Below are 25,452 nucleotides of genomic sequence, written 5' to 3'. Positions count from 1 at the left end.
GGATGGGGAAATTGAGGCTAGCCCGGGCTACACAGCAAGTCTGTCTCAAAAAAAAAGCACCTTTAAAAAAGAATTTGAAATGAGGTCAAATATGTACTAAGGTATCTCTCTTAGAGTTTATTGACTAAGCACTTGGGATTTGCTAAGAAGTATTCATTCATTTATTCATTCACTGAGCACATTTGCCATGTTAACCATTATGTTTATGGGTCCCATCTCACTTCTGGGTATGGCTTTTTTCAAAGTCAGTTCTTCCTGAGTCCCTGCCCCCAAATTTGGTATCTTTCATCTATAAACATTTTAAACATGATCATCAAGTAAAATGAAATAATGCTGGGCTTTCGCTCCTTGCTCCACATGGATGCAGGCTTTGCACAAGGAGGGAGGGAGTTTGTTTGCAGCAGCATTAGGCCCTGGAGCTCCCATTCTCTTTCTCTTTCTCTTTGGCTTAATCAAATTTGTAACCTGTTTTCCAAAGGAGCCTTACCATTTTGAACCTTCCTACCCAGTCACGCCAGAGTCCCAGCTGCTACCAATCCTCAACCAGATTCTTGTAGTATTTCTATGTAGACGCTAAGAGATCATCTATACATGCTTTTGCTCCACTTGGGTGCATGCTTTGCACAAGAAGGGAGGAGGAAAGAAGAGGGAACCTGGTCATGTGATAGGGCTTGTCTGGCAGCAACCTTTTGGTTCTGAGCAGAGAAACCAACTGTTTACTATTTTGGGTGAATGAGGTTGGTTGGTTGCTACGAGCATTTTCTCTAAGGGAACCCTTTCCTCCTCCAGCTCCACACATTGAAATCATCCTGGTCCTGCATGTTGGCATTTGAGTAGTGTAGGGAGGTGTCAGTGTCCAGGCGCAGTGCTGACAGGAAGAAATGTGTTGCCAGGAGACTTACCGATTCTGACCTTCTGCTGTCAGTGCTTTTAATGCCCCACTCCTTAAGTAAACTTGGGATCTAGCTGTTCTTGCAAACTTTTGCGCTGCAGAAATGAAGTGCCCATTTTAACCTAAAGAGCAATGCTATTTAGACCTCAGGCAAATAACAAATGGCAACTCTAAGGCATGAGGGAACAAAGGAAAACTTCTGGCAACATTGGTTTCTGGAGTCTCACATCTCCAGCAAGCTGGAGAAAACCAAGATTCATCAACCCATCTGCAGGATTCTCCCACTGCCATGGATTGTCTTGAAGCCGGGGAAGGACAGCTATTCAGCAGTGTGCCTGGCCCCTTATCACAGTTTTCGGGAAGGTCAGAGTATTTCTCCCTGTGGAATTTGCATGCTTTTGTTCCCTCCTAAATGTACTGCTATCTTTTATCCAGTTCTTATTTCTCTGTAGCCACCCAAACTTTGACTTTGGATGGTGTATTTTGCCCAAGTTCTTATTAAAGTGTGTCGCCCATCCAATAAATGCATAATGGTAATAAGTACACGAATATAGTACTGCAGCATGCATTTCATGACCTGATGGGCATTAATTAGGATGTTTCACTTTCTCAAGCCCCTTTCCTTGTACAGAACTCACATAGCCAAGCTTGGATTGTGGAAGAAGAGAATTTAACAAAACTTTTTTTTTATTTTTGGTTTGTCCTTTTCAAGGCAGGAACTTACTCTAGCCCAGGCTGAATTGGAACTCACTCTGTAGTCTGAGACTGACCTCAAACTCATGGTAATCCTCCTACCTCTGCCGCCAGAGTGATGGGATTAAAGGTGTGTGCCACCATGCTCTGCTAAAAATAAATAAATAAATAAAGTTTTAATTTACTCTTTTTGTGGATCAGATGCAAAATATAATCTGGCCATGGCTACTATACAAATGCATAAAATGGCATATGCATCTTGAGTTTGTTTGTAGAGTGGCAGGAGGCCCTAGCTTGCAGTCTCTCTCAAATAAATAAATAAATAAATAAAATTATTTTTAGAAAATAAAAAACAGGTGGGTGTGGTGGCACACACCTTTAATCCCTTGGAAGGCAGAGGTAGGAGAATCGTTGTGACTTCCAGGTCAGCCTGGGCTAGAGTGAGACCCTACCTCGAAAAACTTTTAAAAAAATTATATCTATGCAATGCATGGTGATACACACCTATAGTCCCAGCACACGGGAGGCAGAGTTAAAATTGCTGTGAGTTCAAGGATAACCTGAGACTACATAGTGAATTCCAGGTCAGCCTGGGCTGGAGCAAGATTCTACCTCAAAATTCTATACCCACCCCCCAAAAAAAACAAAATAAAAGAAAGAAAAATATGTATATACACGGAGCCCTCAACAATGGCCTCAGTTTCTGCCATCTCTTACATATGTTACATACTAAAAGTATGTAGATGACCTTTACAGAGCTGTGATATTCAACGCCTAGAAGGCTTTTTACCTGCAGTGCATCTTGGTTTTGGTTATGGCGAACCATTTGTACTGGCACTTTCTTAAAGGAGTTTTTTTTGTGAACAGCCTTCTTCATATTCTGAAACTGCTGAAAAAAATATTTTATGGGAGTGAAATAGACGCATTTGAGTTCTGCAAAAAAGTTTAAAGTTTGAGGAAAATTCTTCCTGAAGAGTCCTGGTTTATGGAGGGCATGGGAAGGTAGAGCATTTATCCAAATACTATCAAATGTGGATGGATGGAAAAGAATGATCAGTGTTTTCTTCTAGCTTTGGAAACCCTAGTTATCTACTTTCATAATTTATTAGTTTATAATAGTGATTGTAGAAATTCTACTTTTCTTTTTTTTAATTATTTATTTATTTATTTGAGAGCGACAGACACAGAGAGAAAGACTGGTAGAGGGAGAGAGAGAGAATGGGCGCGCCAGGGCTTTCAGCCACTGCAAACGAACTCCAGACGCGAGCGCCCCCTTGTGCATCTGGCTAACGTGGGACCTGGGGAACTGAGCCTCGAACTGTGGTCCTTAGGCTTCACAGGCAAGCGCTTAACCGCTAAGCCATCTCTCCAGCCCTACTTTTCTTTTTTTAAAGATTTTATTTTATTTATTTGAGAGCGACAGAGAAAGAGGCGGAGAGAGGGAGAGGGAAAGAATGGGCACACCAGGGCCTCTAGCCACTGCAAACAAATTCCAGATGCATGCGCCACCTTGTGCATCTGGCTTATGTGGGTACTTGGGAATCGAACCTCGAACCGGGGTCCTTAGGCTTCATAGGCAAGTGCTTAACCACTAAGCCATCTCTCCAACCTGAAATGCTACTTTTCTAATCACTAAAACTTTTATTTTGCGTGTTTGAGAACTTTTGGGGACTTTGCTAACATCTGACAGGATAACTTGAGCATTTGGAGTGGGTAACATAAAGGAGGCATAGGTTTTCAGCATCCAGTATGCAAAAAGAATAATTTTAAGACCTGTTTTTTCTTTAGAGGAACACCAGGTCACTAGTAGAGGGGAGATGCGTTGAGAGTCAGAGAGACAGTGTGGCCCATGACTTACACCCCTGGGCAACAGTCTCTGACTTCTTGTGATTTAGAGTTGTAATGTTTCAGGTTCCCAACTTGTTGAATAAGAATGCCTGCATTAAATGCCAAAACCTATAGTAAGTAGAAATGCAGACTTGTGTGCCTAGGGTCAAGATAGTAATTTTAGATAATTACTCTAAGCACTAAACATTTTTCATAATGTGCCTAGAACCTTGCTGTTAGAATTCTGAATATCTACTAGCTCTTTAGAGGATTCAAATCTTCTATAAATAAATTAATTTTTAAAGTGCAATTTCATAGGCTCCACAAAAGAAATGTATTGTACATTAGGTATTAGAAGCATAAAGAATATCTGATGTTACTTCTCTTCAGACATTTTAAGACCTAAAGGTCTTCCTTGAAATACGCACGTGTCCGGGGAAAATGATTCTTAGTCTGTGTTTATAGTTTTCTTTCCTTTGCTAATAGATGGTAAAGGATCAGATCTGCCCCCCCTTTTTAAGGAGGAGTGAACAATCTTGACAGATGTGTGTTTTGTTTCACTTTTTGGTACAGCACTGCCTAATACTTGATCTGTATGGCCACCACAAGACAAGACAGATGTGCCATTGTAACTTGAAATGGGGCTAACATGACTAAACCACTGAATTTGTAATTGCATTTTATTTTTTTTAACTATTGTACTTCTATTTATTTATTTGAGAGAGAAAGAGAGTTGTGTGATAGAGAGAATGAGTCTCCAGACCTATTTACATTTAATTAAAATCAAATCAGGGCTGGAGGGATGGCTTAGAGGTTAAGGCACTTGCCTGCAAAGCCAAAGGACCCAGGTTCGATTTCCCCAGGACCCACATAAGCCAGATGTGTCTGGAGTTTGTTTGCAGTGGCTGAATGCCCTGGTGCACCCATTCTCTCCCCCTCTCTCCTCTTCCCCTCTCTCTCTGCCTCTTTCATGCTCTCAAATAAATAAATAAAAATAAAATACTAGAGCCGGTCATGGTGGTGCATGCCTTTAATCCCAGCACTGGAAGGCAGAGGTAGGAGGATCGCTGTGAGTTCAAGGCTACCCTGAGACTCCATAGTGAATTCCAGGTCAGCCTGGACTAGAGTGAGACCCTACCTCGAAAAACCAAAATAAATAAATAAATAAAATAAAATACTAAAAAAATTTTTTTAAATGTAAATAGCAGATGAGGTTAGTAGCTGTTTGAGATAGTTTAGTTCTACACCCTTCTAGTTGTTCCTCTATTTTTCTGCCAGCCTTCTTTCCATTATTTTCTCTCACCAACTTAATATTCCTGCTAAATTGGAGATACTTAACTTACAGTTACAGTACTTCCTTCCTCCAGGCTTGGCTCCTGCTGTTTATCTGGTCATCTCTAGTTTATAAAGGATTTCAAGGACTCTTAACATACTGCTGCCTCCAAGAAGTTACCAGATCCTTTTGTCCTCTGGCTAAATTTGTTATCTCCAAACTCCAAACTTATATTAATTTGTTCTGTAGTTATTTTTTGTTTTTCAAGGCAAGATCTCAGTCTAGTCCAGGTTGACCACTGTGCATCCCCAGGCTGTCCTTGGATTGGGCAGCCTTGCTACCTCAGCCTCCTGAATACCAGGACAGGACTTAAAGGCTGAACACCACACCCTACTTGTTCTGCACTTCTTATCTTCTCCGTCATATTTATAAATTCTTTAGGGGCTTATGTAGTTTTTGTGTGTGATAGTATATCAGCCTTTTTGTCTTTCCTTCCAAAGTGCATACCATAAAACCTTTTTGCACAGGATCAGTTTGTCATTTGCATGAGTCTTTATTGAGACTGCTGACCATGGCTGTGCTTTTTGACACTAGAGGGCAGTATCCTGTCCATAAACAAAATGTGTTTATACTAAAGATTTTTTTTTTCTAGATAGGGTCTCACTGTAGCCCAGGCTGACCTGGAATGCACTATGGAGACTCAAGGTGGCCTTGAACTCATGGCAATCCTCCTACCTCTGCCTCCTGAGTGCTGGGATTAAAGACGTGCACCACCACGCCCGGCTATACTAAAGATTTTGAGTACTGTCCTAGTTCAGTTTTATTCAGTCTCATGGATCATTCTGTTCCTGAGAAGGAATTCACTTCATTGTCAGTGATATTAATAAACAATCATTGGTTTTGGTTTTTTCAAAGCAAGGTTTCACTCTAGCCCAGACTGACCTGGAACTTACTCTGTAGTCTCAGGCTGGCCACAAACTCCTGGCAGTCCTCCTTACCACAGCCTTCTAAGTGCTGGGATTAAAGGAGTGTGCCACCATACCAGCTCTGAACAGTCATTTTCTATAGTGCTCTTCACTTACATTCAGGATCTGCTGGTGAAACAGAAATGATGAAATTCTTTGTTACATCTGAGGAGCATCAGTCGAGGCACTAGGTTGTCACAGATTAATTTCTTGAAGGCATAAGTCTTTTAGGGTGGGTAGTTAGTGTTGTAGCACTGAGCAGACAGTCAAGAGCTTGGTCTTGAGTAAGACTCTTGGTCTGATCAAGTTGCTCTAAGCTTGGCAGAGTGTCTCCCATCATGATTTATCGGATCAAGTGAGGTCATATATGTAGAAGTAGCTTTGGACAGCATTGTGCAAATCCACTGTTATCTTCCTGCTTCTTGTCTTCTACTTGTACCATAGCATGTCCATAGTGAGTGATTAGATAGAACTACTTATGACATTAACTTAAATTTTAGGTAAAAGTTTCACTCTATTTGAGGTTGCTAGGAGACATAGTGATAATTATTGACTTAGTACATTAACTTAACTTTTTTGCACATAAGAAAGAAGTTGTTTATAGTAGTCTAACATTCATTGTTCATTGATGTTATTCAGCCTAAAGATGGACTGCAAGGATATTTAAATCTAAACTATATTTTTAATCTCTAGTGGCATTTTTAAATATCCTCTGCCATTCTTAATTCTAACTTCAAATTTTCAAAATTAGCCAATTACATGAGGTATTTGGACTTATTACAGAACATCGGGTTCAAATACAATTATTAAGACAATACTGGTGTACTTTGGAAATAAGTAGGGACATAGTTTCCTGCCAGATTTGTGGTTAGCGATGAGGCAAGCTATTCTAGAAGAGGGTTGTGTGGCGGCTGTTTTTGTTGAGCCTGCCATTAGCCTGGAGCCTGCTTGAGTAAATCATTAGGTTCGTCGAGTAAAGTGCTCAGCTGAAATTCATGCAATCTCAGTTACAAAACATTCTTGCCAAAGAGAGTTGCAATCATGATATCTGCAATCGAATCATTTCCTGTACAGGCTTTCAGGTGGGGAACTGTCTGAAATGTAACCCTGTAAGATTGGTCATAAAGGAATGTCCTACTGGGTAGGAGAAGGTCCTGATGATATTGAATAGACGGGCTAGCTGACATGGGGATAAAAAATGTACCCCAGGATCTTGGGACTGATCAGACTTACATGTGAAGACCAGGACATGTAGACCCACTCCTTAGGGGTGATCTGAATAAAGCTCCCCTAGGGCATTGAGGTATGTGCTGAGCACACTTGGGCTGTGGCCCAGGCAGATGGCACATTCCTACACTGACCCTTGGCAGCCTGTCAGGCTCAGAAGCTAGCACTGGGGAGGTGTGGCTTTGCGCTGGCAAGAACAAACCCAAGAGCCTGCTTTGCTTACAGCAGTTAGTGCTTCTCAGTTGAGGAAATACCTTGGTACTGGGCTTAGAGTTGGCATATATTCTCATAGCTCTTGCACCCAGCCCATCTTGGACTTGATTTTTACTGTCTGTACAACCCCCTGATTGACTCATCTCCTCAGAGATTCTTCCAGACCGGAGATAATTTAGAGCTAGCCTTTGGGGTTCCACAACTCTCCTCCCTTTCCACCCCAGCCTGCTGTCATTCAGAACCGCATCTTTAGGTTAAACTAAGCCTTCCATCTGAGCACAGATGGGGGCTGGGCAAGATCGGCTGCAGTCACTTGCCCCTTCATATGTTTCATGTACCCCCTCGACTATATAAAATAAGTTTTGGTATGATATACTCCTTTACCTCTTCCCTGCCCCCCCCACTCTTCTGTTGCCCTTTTGATTTTTTTTAATCTGATACCCAGCCTTTCCTTCCCCCACTCACACACGTTGGAGTCTCCTAAGCTATTTCTGTCGGTTTAATGATCCCCAGCTGTTGCTGTAATTCTGGCTGTTTTCATACTCAGGAGACTCAGAAGAGTCAGAGGAAAAGGGTCTTGGTTGACAAGGTGTCAAACAGGTCTCATTCATTTTTCTACAACCTGGGTGAGGCTTCTTAGAGAGAGATGTGAATACTGAGATGATCTGAAAATATAGGGAGAAGAGGATATAAGCTTCTGTGAAGCACATTTTAAAAATAAACATTTTTGGTGATAATTATGCTTTGGGTATTTCTGAATACTTAGAATTTTTTAATGTACTTACCATTACAAAATGATAACCTCCCCACAAAAAAGCCAGGTGTGGTGGCACACGCTTTTAATCCCAGCACTTGGGAGGCAGAGGTAGGAGGATTGCCCTGAGCTCAAGGTCAGCCTGGGCTAGAGTGAGATCCTACCTCAACAAAAAAACAGATAAGGGGCTTGAGATGGCTCAGCGGTTAAGGCGCCTGCCTGCAAAGTCTAATGACCCAAGTTCAATTCCCCAGTACCCACATAAAGCCATATACACAAAGTGGTGCATGTGTCTGGAGCTCCTTTACAGTGGCTAGAGGCCCTGATGCACCCATTCTTTCTGTGTTTGTTTGTACACACACGCACACCTCTCTTCCCTGTGTTTGTCTCTCCTTGTAAATAAAATATATATTTTTTTATTTCTTGGGTTTTTTTGAAGTTTTTTTTATTATTAACTACTTCCATGATTGTAAGCAATATCCCATGGTAATGCCCTCCCTCCTTTTGTACCCTTTGAAACTCCATTCTCCATCATATAAATTATATTTTTATTTATTTGAGAGAGAGAGAGAGAGAAAGAGACAGAGAGAGAGAAAGAGAATGGGTGTTCCAGGGCATCCAGCCACTGCAAACAAACAAACGAACTCCAGACACATGTACCACCTTGTGATTCTGGCTTTTGTGCGTCCTGGGGAGTCAAACTGAGATCCTTTGGCTTTGTAGGCAAGTGCCTTGACCATTAAGGCATCTATCCATCCCTTTTTAAAAATTCTGTTTTTTAATGAAATTTAAAATTTTTTTATTTATTTATATTAGAGAGAGACAGATACACAGAGAGAATGGACACACCAGGTCTCCTGCTACAGCAAATGAACACCAGAGACACGTGCCACTTTGTACAGTTGGCTTTATGTGAGTACCAGAGAATCAAACCTAGGCTGTCTGGCTTTGAAAGCAGGTACCTTTAACCACTGAGCCATCTCTCCAGCCCCTAAATTTAAGGTTTTACGCTGATTTAATCATGACATGAGTTTTAAGAATCCCATTTTACCTCAAAAAATGTATAGATTTTATGTGCCCAACAAAAATTTTTAATCACATCTCTAATACATGTGACAGTCTCTGCATTATTCAAAGTCATGCTAGAATGTTGTGGTGTGTAGTGACTAGGGAAATAATTTGATCACTTTGCATCCTTCTTTAAGTTCTTGATCTTGCATGCCTCTTCCACTCATTGTGTATATTGAAGGAGCCAAATAGCTAACTAAAAAGGAATATTGAGTGACAAGAAAAATGGAAATCCTTCCTGAAGTTGTTGGAAAAGGCATTGATTGATTTCATTTCTCCCTTAACCTAGTACAGGTTTGTTTAGTAAAATTTTGTGTAAAACATGAAGTAATAAAGTGTTCCACTTACAAATACTTCCACAGAAACTTCAGGAAATAAGTTTCGTCTCTCATAACAACATGGACTCCCTCGCAGTTACACATACCTGTACTTTGAAGTGTCTTTACTAATCCTGGGATGGGGGTTGGGGCACTGTGGGGAAACCCTACTCGGTTAGGTGGCCCTGGCTGCTGCTGCTCCTCAATGTGTTTTATGTTGAGATCGCTAACTTCTTTCAGCAGTGTTAGCTGCTGATCTTATAGAGTTTATCCTCATACATTCATGAAATTGAATTTGATGGATTTCATCACCAAAGGTTAATTTTTAAATCTCTGATTCTTTTTAGACAGATTACTAAAATTTTACACCACCTAGGATTTAACAGTAGGGTTTTTTTTTCTTTGAACATTCAGGGAACTGCGCAAGTAAAGACTCCAGGAAGCTTTTATGTATCACTTAAAACTTGTGTGCTCTAATGTTTATTTTCCAATCACCTAATCCTTCCTCTTGAAAAGACTTCTTTTCATAAAAAATGTAAGCAGAATCTTTTTAATTTTCCCCCCAAATGTCAAATGCTGTAAACATTGAAAGTGAGTTTCAAAAGTACCAAAAAATTAAGTAGGAAAAACTTACCAAGAGAGCTTGATGGGCTGGGAAGATGGCTCAGCAGTTAAAGGCACTTTCTTGCAAAGCCTGTGGGCCTGAGTTCAGTTCCCCAATACCCACATAGAGCCAGATGCACAAAGTGTTGCATGTTTCTGGGGAATGTTTGTAGTGTCAAGAGGCTCTGGAGCACCGATTCTCCCCCTTTCACTTATTCTCTCTCTCCTCCACTCCCTTGCAAATAGATCAAAAAAAAATTTGTTTCGGTTTTTTGAGGTATGGTCTTGGTATAGTCCAGGATGACCTGGAATTCACTCTGTAGTCTTAGGGTGGCCTTGAACTTGCAGCGATTCTCCAACCTCTACCTCATGAGTGCTGGGATTAAATGTATGCATGCTCGGCCAGTATATATTATTGTTATTGTTGTTGTTTTTCAGTTTTTTGAGGTAGGGTCTCACTCTAGCTCATGCTGACCTGGAATTCACTCTGTAGTCCCAGGGTAACCTCGAACTCACGATGATTCTCCTATCTCTGCTTTCTGAGTGCTGGGATTAAAGGTGTGTGTCACCATGCCCAGCTGCCTCTGCAAACAAACTACAGGCACATATGGTCCCGTTTTAAAAAAAATATGTATTTTGGGCTAGGCATGGTGGCACACACCTTTAATCCCAGCACTCAGAAGGCAGAGATAGGAGGATCACGGTGAGTTCGAGGCTACCCTGAGACTACAGAGTGAGTTCCAGGTCAGTTTGAACTAAAAGGAAACACTACTTCAAAACAAAACCAAACCAAAAAAAAAAAAAAAAAGGGAAAAAGCAAAGCAATAAATGAAGAATTTAAGTTTCTTTTATTTTCTGGGTGAATATATAGAAGTTAAAGGTACAGGTGTCTTTAACTTTGGATGGTATTGTTCAGATGGTCCTGCCTACGTGTGTTAATGGACTCACATTTCTAGTTTATTCCTATGGCATTTCAAGCCTCTGTGAATTTGCATATCATGTTCAAACATTACATGATGAAACTCATTTTTTCTCTTGCCCAGGCTGGCCCCAAACTTCTGGGTTCTACAGATCCTCCCTCCACAGTCTCCTGAGTAGCTGGAGGTTTAGGCCATTGAGCCATGCTCCTATGATGAAGTTGTTTGCATGTTGGCTTAGGGCTTCACTGGAAAGCCACTCTGATGACACTGAAGATCTGTTCTCTGTATCTAGAGAGGAAGGCTACATCAAGGTGCCAATATTTACATACTACTCAAGATGACATTCTAAGTCCATATTTTTGGCCATGTCAGAGTTTGTTGCTTACAGATTTTCACATAATTATTAATACTTTTGCTGTAATGCTGGCATTGAATGTGATGTAATGGAAAAGAGCACAGATCCTTGATATCAGGCCAATTGATATAGAACTGTAGTTCTACCTCTTGCCAGCTCTACTACCAGTTATGTAACCTCTTTGAACTTTATTTTCTTCAGTCTTTCAAAGAGGTGTAACACATAGCTCAAGTAGGTATTGAACTTGAGTCACTGAACTAGGGGTATTTAAACTAGTGTTTATAAAATGTAGAAGACCAACATTAGAGTCTTCATTCCTTGTTTTCTTCTCAAGATAAGCCTCTTCTTGGTGCCTTTGCACTTAGTATTTCTGCTCCCTGGAACACTGTTTCTCCAGATCTCTTTCATGGGTGATCATATCATTTAGGTTTCTGTATAAGAATCATTGCCCCAAAGGGACTTGATTCCACTAGATTTCTTCTTTTCTCTTAATCCACTAGATTTTTTTCCCCCCACAGGCTTTTTCCTGCCTCCTTCCTACCAAAAACACATGCTGTGCCAGAGCAGGGACCTCACCCATCTCCGTGTTTTGGGCTAATCATTCAGCACAGTGTCAAGGAAGGAAGAAGGAAGGAGGAGAGAGGGAGGGGCAGAAGAAGGATCTATGGCAGAATGCAGGATGAAAGTTGTATAGAAAGTGGGTGTGTTCTGCCTTTACAGAGCACATTTTCTTGCATTAAGAGCCCGTTTTCTTAAAAAAAAGAATCTTATTTATTTGATAGAGAAAGAGAGAGAGACAGAGAGAATGGGTGTGCCACTGCTAACAAACTCCAGATGCATGTGCATCTGGTTTACGTGGGTTCTAGGGAGTTCAACCTGGGTCCTTAGGCTTCACAGGCAAATGTCTTAACTGCTAAGACATCTCTCCAGCCCTTTTTTCTTCTTGACAACTTCCATAATTATAGACAATAAACCATAACAAGTTCCTCCCCCCTCACTTTTACCTTCACTTAGCCACTCTCCATCATATCCCCTCCCCCTCTCAATTATTTTCCCTTTTATTTTGATGTCTTCATCTTTTCCTGCCATTATACTGGTCTTATGTAGATAGTGCCAGGCACTGTGAAGTCATGGATATCCAGGCCATTTTGTGTCTGGAAGAGTGCAATGTAAGCAACCCTACCCTTCCTTTGGCTATTACATTCTTTCTGCCACCTCTTCTGCAATGGACCCTGAGCCTTTGGGAGATATGATAGAAATATTTCAGTGCTGAGCACTCCTCTGTCACTTCTTCTCAGCACTGTGGTGCCTTTTGAGTCATCCCAGAGGTCACTGACATCTGAAAAGAGAAGCTTCTCTAACCAAAAGTTATATTCATATGGTTATGAACATTAAGATAAGTGCTTACTGGGCCGTTTGGTGAGCCTAATGTATGTATTTAGCCAAACACCAGCAGACATTACACCCTTAGGGTTCGTAACCCCCTCTCCCTGCATCATAGGTTTTCAGTATCAGGCATGTGTTCCCTTCCATGGAGAGGCCTCCAGTACGATTAGAGAGCAGTTGGTTTGCCCCATAACAGACATGTCACTGTTGCACCCATTGGCTCATTTGGCCTGGTTGGCCAAACTTAAGGCTTGGAGTGCCCACTGTTGTTTATCTCCACTGGTGATTTCTCTCTCCGTCCCATGGAGCTGCATGCAGCATAGCTTTTTCCACCTTTCTGTCAGTTGGTCTACATGAAGGAGGTTTTCAGCTCAGCACCAGCAAGATTTCCCAAAACGCCTTTTTGAATGCCCTTTGGATGCTGCCGCCATTATCTTCCTGGAGTCTGTTCCCTTTGGAATTTCTACATAAGTATTATTTTCGGAGAGTTCTGAATATTCTACATATGTCATGTGCTACTTGATGCAATCATCTGAGTTTCTCCTAGTCAGCAAACATCAATTCTTTTTTCCTAACCACATCATATTGACTGCACTGACGCTAAGTGCCATCTAAAATGATGATAATTGGTGTATTTTATGAAACAAATGTGGACCATCTAAAAGTACTTACTGCTGTGGCTTTAGGTTCAAATAGCAGGATTCTGGTTTCTGCCCTGCCCTTCATTTGCTATTATGACCTTGAACAAGTTGTTTAATCTCTCTAAACCTCCAATTTCTTATCTATAAAATGATAATAGTATCTTCTACATAGCTCTTTTTTAGGAGAATTAAATGGGATGATGGTTGCATGTTTTCACCATTTTAGAAATTATTATACAGCCCAGAGACCTTTTTGCTTACTTTATAGCTTAAATTAGGCGGGTTTTTTTATGTGTATGTGTATGCATTTGTAATGTGTGTGGTGTATGCACATCTATGTGTCCTTGTGGTGCCCCACACATTTTCCTGGGGCAGGGTGTACTTGCCCGCAGTAGACAGAGTGGAGTGTCAGGTGTCCTGCTCCATTGCTCTTCCACCCATTCTTTTTTTTCTTAAGCTTAATTTATTAGAACCTAGTAAGTGATTTTAAAAGCAGAGTTCCCATCAAATTAACACTTAATTCAGGACAAAAATACTTAAATAAAAAAAGCTTAAATCTTGCAGCAGAAGTAAAATATAAAAAACAGCATGTTTAACACAGACTGTATAACAGAATTTTTGGAGACTCATTTTATAACACTTTTATATTTTATTTTATTTTTATTTTATAACACTAAAATATTAATATAGTAAGAAATACTAGCTGGTCCAAGTCTTCTTAGTATATAAAATGTCTAAACTGCTAATTGAATTTTTTGCTGTGTACAAATATCTACCATATGACTAAGTGATCATTTTTTAAAATTTATTTTTATTTATTTTTTTAAAAAAAATTTTAAATTTTTATTAACATTTTCCATGATTATAAAAAAATATCCCATGGTAATTCCCTCCCTCCCCCCTGACACTTTCCCCTTTGAAATTCCATTCTACATCATATTACCTCCCCATCTCAATCATTGTACTTACATATATACAATATCAACCTATTCAGTACCCTCCTCCCTTCCTTTCTCTTCCCTTTATGTCTCCTTTTTAACTTACTGGCCTCTGCTACTAAGTATTTTCCTTCTCGCGCAGAAGCCCAATCATCTGTAGCTAGGATCCACATATGAGAGAGAACATGTGGCACTTGGCTTTCTGGGCCTGGGTTACCTCACTTAGTATAATCCTTTCCAGGTCCATCCATTTTTCTGCAAATTTCATAACTTCATTTTTCTTTACCGCTGAGTAGAACTCCACTGTATAAATGTGCCACATCTTCATTATCCACTCATCAGTTGAGGGACATCTAGGCTGGTTCCATTTCCCAGCTATTATAAATTGAGCAGTAATAAACATAGTTGAGCACGTACTTCTAAGGAAATGAGAGGAGTCCTTTGGATATATGCCTAGGAGTCCTATAGCTGGGTCATATGGTAGATCAATGTTTAGCTGTTTTAGGAACCTCCACACTGCTTTCCACAATGGCTGGACCAGATTGCATTCCCACCAGCAGTGTAGAAGGGTTCCTTTTTTTCCACATCCCCGCCAACATTTATGATCATTTGTTTTCATGATGGTGGCCAATCTGACAGGAGTGAGATGGAATCTCAATGTAGTTTTAATCTGCATTTCCCTGATGACTAGTGACGTAGAACATTTTTTTAGATGCTTATATGCCATTCGTATTTCTTCCTTTGAGAATGTTCTATTTAGCTCCGTGGCCCATTTTTTGATTGGCTTGTTTGATTCCTTATTATTTAACTTTTTGAGTTCTTTGTATATCCTAGATATTAATCCTCTATCAGATATATAGCTGGCGAAGATTTTTTCCCATTCTGTAGGTTGCCTCTTTGCTTTTTTCACTGTGTCCTTTGCAGTGCAAAATCTTTGTAATTTCATGAGGTCCCAGTGATTAATCTATGGGATTTTTTTTTTGTTGTTTTTAAAAATTTTTTTTGTTCAATTTTATTTATTTATTTTTGAGTGTGACAGAGAGAGAAAGAGACAAAGAGAGAATGGGCACGCCAGGGCTTCCAGCCACTGCTAACGAACTCCAGACGCGTGCGCCCCCTTGTGCATCTGGATAACGTGGGTCCTGGGGAATCGAGCCTTGAACCGGGGTCCTTAGGCTTCACAGGCAAGTGCTTAACCGCTAAGCCATCTCTCCAGCCCTAATCTATGGTTTTATTGCCTGAGCAATTGGGGTTGTATTCAGAAAGTCTTTGCCAAGACCAATATGTTGAAGGGTTTCCCTTACTTTTTCCTCTAGCAGTTTCAGAGTTTTAGGTCTGATGTTAAGGTCTTTAATCCATTTGGACTCAATTCTTGTGCATGGCGAGAGAGAAGAATCTATTTTCATCCTTCAGATATATATCCAGTTTTCCCAGCACCATTTGCTAAAGAGGCTGTCTTTTCTCCAATGAGTATTTTGGGCATTTTTATCGAATATCAGGTGGCTATAGCTACTTGGGCTTACATCTGGGTCCTCTATTCTGTTCCACTGATCTACATGTCTGTTTTTGTGCCAGTGCCACGCTGTTTTTGTTACTATGGCTCTGTAGTATAGGTTAACATCAGGTATGGTGATACCACTAGCCTTATTTTTGTTGCTCAGTATTATTTTAGATATTTGAGGTTTTTTTGTGATTCCAAATGAATTTGTGGATTGTTTTTTCTATTTCCATGAAGAAAGCCTTTGGAATTTTGATAGGAATTGCATTAAATGTGTAGATTGCTTTAGGTGAGATTGCCATTTTCACAATATTGATTCTTCCAATCCAGGAACAAGGGATGTTTCTCCACTTTCTAGTGTCTTCTGCAATTTCTCGCTTGAGCGTTTTAAAGTTCTCATTGTAGAGATTCTTTACTTCCTTCATTAGGTTTATTCCAAGGTAATTTATTATTTTTTTTATGCAATTGTGAATGGGAGTGATTCCCTGATTTCATCCTCTGTGTGTTTGTTGTTAGCATATATGAAGGCTACTGATTTCTGTGTATTTATTTTGTATCCTGCTACATGGCTGTAGGTTTTGATCAGCTCTAACAGTTTGCTAGTAGAGTCTTTAGGGTCCCTTATGTATAGAATCATGTCATCTGCAAATAATGATAACTTGATCTCTTCCTTTCCAATTTGTATCCCTTTTATGTGTGTCTCTTGCCTTATTGCTATGGCTAAGACTTCCAGAACTATATTAAATAAAAGTGGGGACAGTGGACACCCTTGTCTTGTTCCTGATTTTAGTGGAAAAGCTTCCAGTTTTTCCCCATTTAGTAATATGTTGACTAAGTGATAATTTTTTAACAAAGTTACTAAAGCAAGTAATTTCATGGTTTTTACTTATAAAGATGTTACATCAAGTGTGACATATTGTATTTTTGCTTCTTCTCTCCTTGCTAATGCCCAAAGGATGTGTATTCTCTTCAACTCCATCTTGTTTTGTTTTGTTGTTTGATTTTTTTTTTTCCCCTCAAAAGAAGGGTCTCACTCTGGCCTAGCTTGACCTGGAACTCACTCCGTAGTCCCAGGCTGGCCTTAAACTCACATCAGTCCTCCTACTTCTGCCTCCCAAATGCTGGGACTTTTAAAGGTGTGTGGTACCACACCTGCCTTTTTTGAGTTTCATGCAGCCCAGGCTTACCAGGAACTGGCTATGTAGCCAATACTGGCCTTGAACTTCTGTTCCTCTTTCCTGTACTTCCTGAATGCTGCCACCCATTCTTTTTCTTTTTTGTTTTTACACTATAGGTCTTTATAATATGTATAATTTATAAGTAATTTTAAATGACATACAAAATATTAACAGCTGTCATTTTTAAGCTGGGTAAGCACAAATATCGACATGTTAGACTGCACACCTGTACTAAGCATCTTTTCTGTCCTCCAATCTGACTCACTAGTTCAGGCTGAACATTCACCCTGCAGAGCACTTCTTCAGGCATGCAGAAGGCTGGACTAACAGGCTTGATCTGGTCTTCTCCCAAAAGTGACAATCCAGCAATGCCAAGTAACGTATGAAAAGGATCCATATCTCCTGGCCGTCAGCAAACCCTCCAGTTTCTTCATCTTGACATGCTAAGATGAAACTTTGCAGCTTTTTTCTATCAATCCAATGAAGTCTTCCAATAATCTTTAGGGAGCCAACACCTACCAGGAATGGCAAACATATGGTAACTTCTCTGGTCTTCCATTCAGTCCACCTGCAAATTACCTAATTCCTAATCACATGAGTTATTGTATTTTTTTAAAACTTTTAATTGTTTGGTTTTGAAACAGAGGCTCAGGTATCTTGGGCTAGCCTCGAACTTACTGTGTAGCTGAGGCTAGCCTTGGGCTCCTGATTCTCCTGCCTCTACTTCTCAGGTGCTAGGATTCTAAGTGTACACCACCATGCTTAGTTATCTGCTATTTAACTTGGGATTTTTCATGTTACTGTCCTGAAGCACTTCAAGGGTGTTCCCCTTTCTATTAGTGCAGTCGTTTTCTCTAGGGCAGATTGTCATTAATCAGTCATGATTGAACACCTTGATAGGTAATTTTAGGATTAGTATTACTACTTTTGGCATGGGCATGGTGCTGCCACCCATTCTTATTTGAACCAGAGTTTCTCACTGATCCTGAGCTTGCTGTTTTTTTTTATTTTTAATTAAATTAATTAATTATTTGGTTTTTGAGGTAGGGTCTCACTAGTCTAGCCCAGGCTGACCTAGAATTCACTATGTAGTCTCAGGATGGCCTCAAACTTATGGCCATCCTCCTCCCTCTGCCTCTCAAGTGCTGGGATTAAAGGTGTGCACCAATACACCTGACTTTTTTTTTTTGCAAGTCCTGCTGATTCTCAGGTTTCTGCTTACTACAGATCTGGAGTTCAGATGTACATGACCACACCCAGCTATTTATGAGGGTTCTGAGGATAACTCGAGCAGTCCCTTAGACTCTTATGTTTGCACAAGAAGTACACTTAAACACTGAACCACCTCTCCAGGTCTGCATTACTTTTGTGTCCAACTTTACTTGGGTGCTAGGGAATCGAGCCTCGCCCAGCAAGCCTTGCAAGTAAGCACTCTCGACCATTGAGCAACCTTCCTAGCCCCAGTTTCTGGTATCTAAAACAGATGACTTTAAAAACCATGTTACACACTAAATACATATAGCAGAGAAGAGCTGGGTGTGGTGGCGCACGCCTTTAATCCCAGGACTCGGGAGGCAGAGGTAGGAGGATTGCTGTGAGTTCGAGGCCACCCTGAGACTCCATAGTGAATTCCAGGTCAGCCTGAGCTAGAGTGAGACCCTACCTCAAAATACAAAAACAACAACAAAAAACCCCAAACATATAGCAGAGAAATTTGTGAGATTGTAAAATTGTTGAATTATTTAAAAAAATCAATAAAACTTAACCACATTTAAGATTTCACTTAGGCAGCCTTACCTGGTGGTGCACACCTTTAATCCCAGCACTTGGGAGGCAGAGGTAGGCAGATCGCTGTGAGGTCAAGGACAGCCTGAGACTAGATAGTGAATATGACCCTACCTTGGAAAACAAACAAAAACAAATAAAAACACCTCACTGTTTGTGGGGTCTATAATTTTAAAGTATAATTAGGGGCCTGGAAGGATGGTTCAGTGGTTAAGGGTGCTTGCTTGCAAAGCCTGCCAACCTGGGCTTGATTCTCCAATATCCATGTAAAGCCAGATGCACAAAGTGGTGTATACATCTAGAGTTCATTTGCAGTGGCAAGAGGCCCTGGTACACCCATTCTCATTCATTCATTCTCTTTCTCTCTGCTTGAAAGTAAATAAAATATTTTTTAAAATACAATATTGTTTTTGCAACATTACATTATGGTTAGGCATATTTATGCCACAAATCATTTACTAGAAGACCCATTATTATTTGTTCTTCTTAAATATTTATGGAATTAATGTCATTCTGTCCAAGAGATGGCAGTATTTCAACTTGAAAAACCTGACCCTAAATATTGTTCACTACTTGATTCATAAATCTTTCTAAAGACTCAAATTAATGAGTTTTTAGAATGAACTTTAAAAAAATACTTTATTTATTTATTTGAGAGAGAGACAGAGAAAGGGGCAGGTACAAATTGAGTAGGTGTGGGCACGCCAGGGCCTCCTGCTGCTGCAAACAAACCCCAGATGTATGTGTCATTTTGTGCAGCTGGCTTTACGTGGGTACTGAGGAACTGAATCCAGGCCAGTAGGCTTTGAAAGCAAGCATCTTTAACTACTGAGACATCTATCCAGCCCCTAAATGAACTTTTATTTTAGAATAATTTTAGATTTATATAGACAGAATAGAGAGGTCCCAGATACTCTTGTCCCTAATGTTAGCATCTTACATAACTATGATACACTTGTCAAAACAAAGAGATTAACATTGGCACATTGTTATTAAGTAAACTCCAACTGTATTTGAATTTCATCCATTTTCCCACCACTGTCTTTTTGCTGTTCCAAGATCCACATCATGAGCATATGCATATTTATGGAATTAATGTCATTCACCTTTTAGGCTAGTTCTGTGCTCATCTCTAGCTCTTTTTTTAAAAATAGTTTTTATTTTATTTTTATTTATTTGAGACAGAGAGAGAGAATGGGCATACCAGGGACTCTAGCCGCTGCATACGAATTCCATATTCATGTGCCACTTTGTGCATCAGGATTACATAGGTCCTGGGGAATCGAACCTAGGTCCTTTGGCAGGCAAGTGCCTTAACCGCTAAGTCATATTCCCAGCCCTCACCTCCAACTCTAGATCCTTTTGCCTCAGCTACCTCAGCAATGGGATTATAGGTGAATCAATAGGATCCCCAAAACAATTTGCTTTCATTTTTTTTTTTTTAAACCTCTGCTTCCTCCCTTTTTGCTGAGATGGTGTCTAATGTAGCTCAGACTGGCCTTGAAAATCTATGCCTTAAACTTCTGATCCTCCTGTCTCCATTTCCTGAGTGCTGGAGTGACATCAGTGAGGGCTTCATGCATGCTTGGGCCAGCACTGTACCCACTAAGCCCTATCTCCAGCACTGCTCCCTCCTAACTCTGGATCTGTAGTTCAGCAGTTCCTTCTTTCGCTGGCAAGAGATAAGGGCATCCTTTTGGGACCGTGCTGTGAACACTCACTTTCAGTAATAAGTGGTACTGAATCTTCTCTGCATCCTGCTCTTCGAGCTTATGAAGTGGCTAAGAACAGAGTGAGTTTCAGTGACTCCGTGTTCCTGGAAAACAAGTGCCCTTTCTCTTCTGTCACCAAGAAAAACTTGAAGTGTGATACAAAAAGACCCTTTTACCTTGAATAAAGTGATCTCTCTCTCTCTCTTTTTGAAATATGGTGCCAGATCACTAGCTCCCCCTCTTCCCCGCCACCCAAGATAGGGTCTTATTCTAGCCCAGGCTGACCTGGAACTCATTTCTATAGTCCCAGGCTAGCCTCTGACTCACAGCTATCTTCCTACCTCTGCCTCCATCGCCACGCCTGGCCAGATCTCTAGCCGTTCTTATCCCATAAAGAAAATGCGCCTCGAAGCCTCTACTAAAGCATTTATAATTTTGCAGATTTACAAAGTACTGTTTTCTAAAAAAAAATATTTATTTATTTAAGAGAGAGAGGGAGACAGAGAGAATGGGCACGTCAGGGCTTCTAGTAACTGCAAACGAACTCCAGCCACATGCTCCCCCTTGTGCATCTGGCTTACGTGGGTCCTGAGAAATTGAACCGGGGTTCTTAGCTTTGCAGGCAAAGGCCTTAATGGCTAAGCCATCTTTCTAGCCCAGCACTGTTTTTTGAAACAAGATCTCATGGAGCCCAGACTGGCCTAGCATTTGCTATGTAGCTGAGGATGGCCTTGGACTTCTGATCCTATTACCTCCATCTTCTGAGTGTTTGGATTATAGGTGTGAATCACAACATTCAGTCTGTGCGGTACTAGGGAGCAAACAGGGTTTTGCATATGCTCAGCAAGCACTCTGCCAGCTGAGCTGTGCTTCAACAATATACCCTAAGAATACAAGTAGTAAGCATTCAAAATAGTCTCTGGTTCTAAGTGATAGGAAGTTTTTTTGTTGTTGTTGTATGATGTTTTTTTTGGTTTTATGTGTGAGCGGGGGAAAGGGGGGAGGGAAAGGATTGGGTACACTAGGGCCTCTAGCTACTACAAATAAACTCCAGATGCATGTGCTACTTTATGGATCTGGCTTTATGTGGGTACTAGGGAATCAAACCTGGGTCATTAGGCTTTGCAGGCAAGAATTTCTCCAGTCCCAGCAATGTGTTTTTACAATTTGGATGCCACTAAGTAAATTTTCAAGCTTTATAGGGTCAACTGAAGTTGAATAAAATAGGTATGACTCTGTCCTACAAGACCGACACTGTCAGAATGCTAAGCTTCAAACAAGTCCAAAAGCCAACCATCCTTTCTCTGGATCTTCTCAACAAAGTTTTCAGTTTGAAGCTAGATAGTAGTGTGTCTTGCTCAGTTAGATTGGAATTGCCATTTTTGAGTATATTTTATTTTATTTATTTTATTATTATTATTTTTTTTTTGGTTTTTTGAGGTAGGGTCTCACTCTGGCTCAGGCTGACCTGGAATTCACTATGTAGTCTCAGGGTGGCCTCGAACTCTCGGAGATCCTCCTACCTCTGCCTCCCGAGTGCTGGGATTAAAGGCGTGCGAGTATATTTTAGAGACCATAAAGTCAATGATGTATACCCTACCCAAGAAATATCTAAAACCAGTTCTAGAGGTTGTCATGGATGGTGCTAGTCCTGGAAAATATGAGGGAGTGAGAATTTGACACAGTCTTTCTATTTCACTATTTTTCTTCAACTCATTCCTCAACTTGGTTAACAAATAAAATAAATAACCCTACTTGTGCATGGCCTCAGTCTTTATACCTTTACTGTTACTGAATCCCACAAATGCATCACCTGTTTTTAAATATGAGCAGCCTATATATAGATAAACAGGTGTCTGTAAAGTTAGAGGGTGGTGAACCAGCTGAGTTGTCTGCCAGAAAAGAATAGGAAGAAATCCAAGGCTCAGGGTCCATTGTGGAAGAGGTGACAGAAAGAATGTAAGAGCCAAAGGAAGGGTAGGACTCCTTACAACGTGCTCCTCCCAACACAAAATGGCCTGGATATCCATGACCTCACAGTGCCTGATACTATCTACATAAGACCATCATAATAGGAGGAAAAGATCATGATATCAAAATAAAAGAGAGACTGATTGAGAGGAGGAGGGGATATGATGGAGAATGGAGTTTCATAGGGGAAAGTGGGGAGAGGGAGGGCATTACCATGGGATATTGTTTATAATCATGGAAGTTGTTAAAAAAAAAGAATAGAAAGAAAAACCAAATAAACCAAAACAGAAAGTGGAAAATCCTAACCTGTCTCAAAAACAAAGTTTGCATAGTAGACCTTATGGCCCTAATGGTGTGTGGTTACTGAGGAGGACTACTGATTGATGGTTTAAGTTATTCCTGGGGCTGGAAGATGGCTCAGCAGTTAAAGACACTTGCTTAAAATTATTCTTGAGCTAGGCATGGTGGTACATGCCTTTAATCCCAGCACATGGGAGGCAGAAGTAGGAGGACTGCTGTGAGTTCAAGGCCAGCCTGAAACTACATAGTGAATACCAGGTCATCCTATGCTAGAGTAAGACCCTACCTCAAAAAAAAAAAAAAGTTTTAAAGTAATAGCTATGTTTTTATTAGTTGCTTCTTCGAAATGTTAAAACGTTTGAATTCCATTTTTCCCCTATTCTCTTGAGACCAAATTAATTTGTAATACTTAATCATTTTCTAATCATTTATTTTACCAGGCATTAGAAATATCATAAAAGATAAGCCAGTCATTGTGACTCACACCTTTAACCCAGGCACTCAGGAGTCTGAAGGAGGATTGATGTGTATTCAACTCTAGCCTGGGCTACAGAGTTCCAGGTCATCTTGAGTTAGAGTGAGACCCTACCTCAAACGAGCAAAATTATTGTTGCAGTCAGGTTTGCATTGCTGACAGAAATCACCCGACTAAGAGCAGCTTTTGGGGAAGACAGATTTATTTTGGCTTACAGACTTGAGGGGAAGCTCCGTGATGGCAGGGGAGGACAATGGCATGAGCAGGCGATGGACATCACCCCCTGGCCAACATCATTTGGACAACAGCAACAGGAGAGTGTGCCAAACACTGGCAAGGGGAAACTGGCTATAATACCCATAAGCCCACCCCAACAACTGCCTTCAGGAGGCATTAATTTCCAAATTGCCATCAGCTGGGGACCTAGCAGTCAGAACACCGAAGTTTATGGGGGACACCTGAATCAAACCACCATACTACATGCTCACATGCACATATTGCTCTTCAGATTTATAAGGTAACTAGAATCTGGAGCAGAGTGAACTTTTCCTGCTTGGCTTTTCACTCCCCCCCCCTCCCCCCCCCCCCCCCACGCTTTCTCTCTTTTTCTTTTTTCCTTTTTCCTACAGAGTCATTGCATACTATTAAGTGCCTACATCTGAGAATCCCAGAGACCAGAGTATTCTAGTTCCAAAGTATTCTAGCTGTGTGGCACAGGCAAAAATTAAACTTTTGCTTGGGGCTGGAGAGATGGCTTAGCAGTTAAGTGCTTACTTGTGAAGCCTAAGGACACTGGTTCGAGGCTCGATTCCCCAGGACCCACGTTAGCCAGATGCACAAGGGGTTGCACACGTCTGGAGTTTATTTGCAGTGGCTGGAAGCCCTGGTGCTCCCATTCTCTCACTCTATCTGCCTCTTTATCGCACTGTCACTCTCAAATAAATAAAAATGAATGAATAAAATTTGTTCAGCCAGACATGGTAGCACACACCTTTAATCCCAGCACTTGGGAGGCAGAGGATTGCTGTGAGTCCAAGACCAGCTTGGAACTACAAAGTGAGACCCTGCTTCGAGAAAAGCAAACAACAACAACAACAAATTGTACTATTGAAGTTGATGACCTGAACTTCTTTGACCCTGGTCTGAACTATTTATTTTCCTCAAAGTCTTTGTCTTACCAGAGAATTAACCCAGGACACCTCACTCTAGCCCTATTATCTCGTTAGAACTGGCTTTCAGAAGAGCCTGGAAAAAGCAAAGCTGGGAGTTCAGGAATCAGAATGTTTGGGCTCAAATACTGGCCCACCTCTATTAGTAAGATAACCCTAGGTGAATTTATCTCTCTGGGCCTCAGTTTCATTACCTGTTGGACACTGGACTGTTAAGATGATTTAAAATGCAAAGTATGGAGCTAGGGAGGAAGTTCATTGATAGTGCACTGGCTTCCTGTGCACAAGGTAGGTTTGGTCCCACAGCACATACACACAAACTCCACTGGAAGTATGTAGAACTGTGTCTGGCTCATAGTGCTTGCTGGATATATCATTCAGCTACCAGTGAGCCTGTCTTTATCCAGGGTTTATTTTAAACAATGTTAATTTGTAAAATGATAATAACCTCTTTTTGAGATGCTTAGACTGTATGTGTCATCATTTTACAATCCAGTCCAGCTCTCTATACTCCAGGCATGATTTGAACTTGTGATCCCCCTGGGATCACAGACATCTGCAACCAGGCCCTTGAGATTTAGTTCAACTCAAGGAACAGTCATTTGAATGTGTATATAAAGGGCTGGAGTGGGAAGTGTATAAGGCATAGTTTTTGTTTTTGTGTTTTGAAACAGGTTCTCAATTTGTAGCGCAAGCTAACCTGGATCTCATGACAATCCTCCTGCCTCTGCCTCCTATGGGCCACTATACCTGGCTTAATAAGACATTTTCTTGCCTGCCAGGAGTTCATAAACTAGCAGAAGAGATGTTCAGGAGGTAACTAATACAAAGGGCACAATGTCACTATATTTTTCATAGCAGGGAATAGATATATCACAGGAGGCCCAGAGTAATTCTGAATGTAGGGAAGGTCAAATGAGAATGGGCATTCCCAGGTAAAGAGTAAATTACAGAGGTGAGAAAGGTTCATGGTATTTGAGCAAGAGTACAACTGAACAGCCTTGATTAGGATGCCTTATGCCCTAGTAAAGACACTCCACGAGCTCCACAGCATACTGGGGAAAGAGTGAGGTGAAACTTGTAATTCACACATTTACTGGGGGCTTGCCTTCATATTTACTTCCTCCCTCCCTCCCTCCATCTCTCTCTCAGTTCAGAATTAATGTTTTTCAGTCCTGGGAGGAGGACCCAGCACTGTAGAAGGTTTTTGAGCAAGAGGCAAGACTCTGCTAGTTTGTGGATTGTTATCGCCCTGCAAGACCCTTTGCAACTTCCTCTTGCTGCCCACAGTA

The 25,452-nt window shown here is 40.8% G+C and overlaps 1 protein-coding gene across 1 annotated transcript in view; it reads left to right on the top strand.

Moving 5' to 3' along the window:
* Window positions 1–25,452, top strand: part of Mrtfa (myocardin related transcription factor A) — a 201,906-nt gene that overhangs the window by 138,927 nt on the left and 37,527 nt on the right. The gene's annotated exons all lie outside the window — the stretch shown is intronic.

This window comes from Jaculus jaculus, chromosome 6, assembly GCF_020740685.1.
Source record: "Jaculus jaculus isolate mJacJac1 chromosome 6, mJacJac1.mat.Y.cur, whole genome shotgun sequence".
Classification (NCBI taxonomy): domain Eukaryota; kingdom Metazoa; phylum Chordata; class Mammalia; order Rodentia; family Dipodidae; genus Jaculus; species Jaculus jaculus.
The sequence above is the reverse complement of the archived record's forward strand: the minus strand, read 5'-3'. Positions and strand labels throughout refer to the sequence as shown.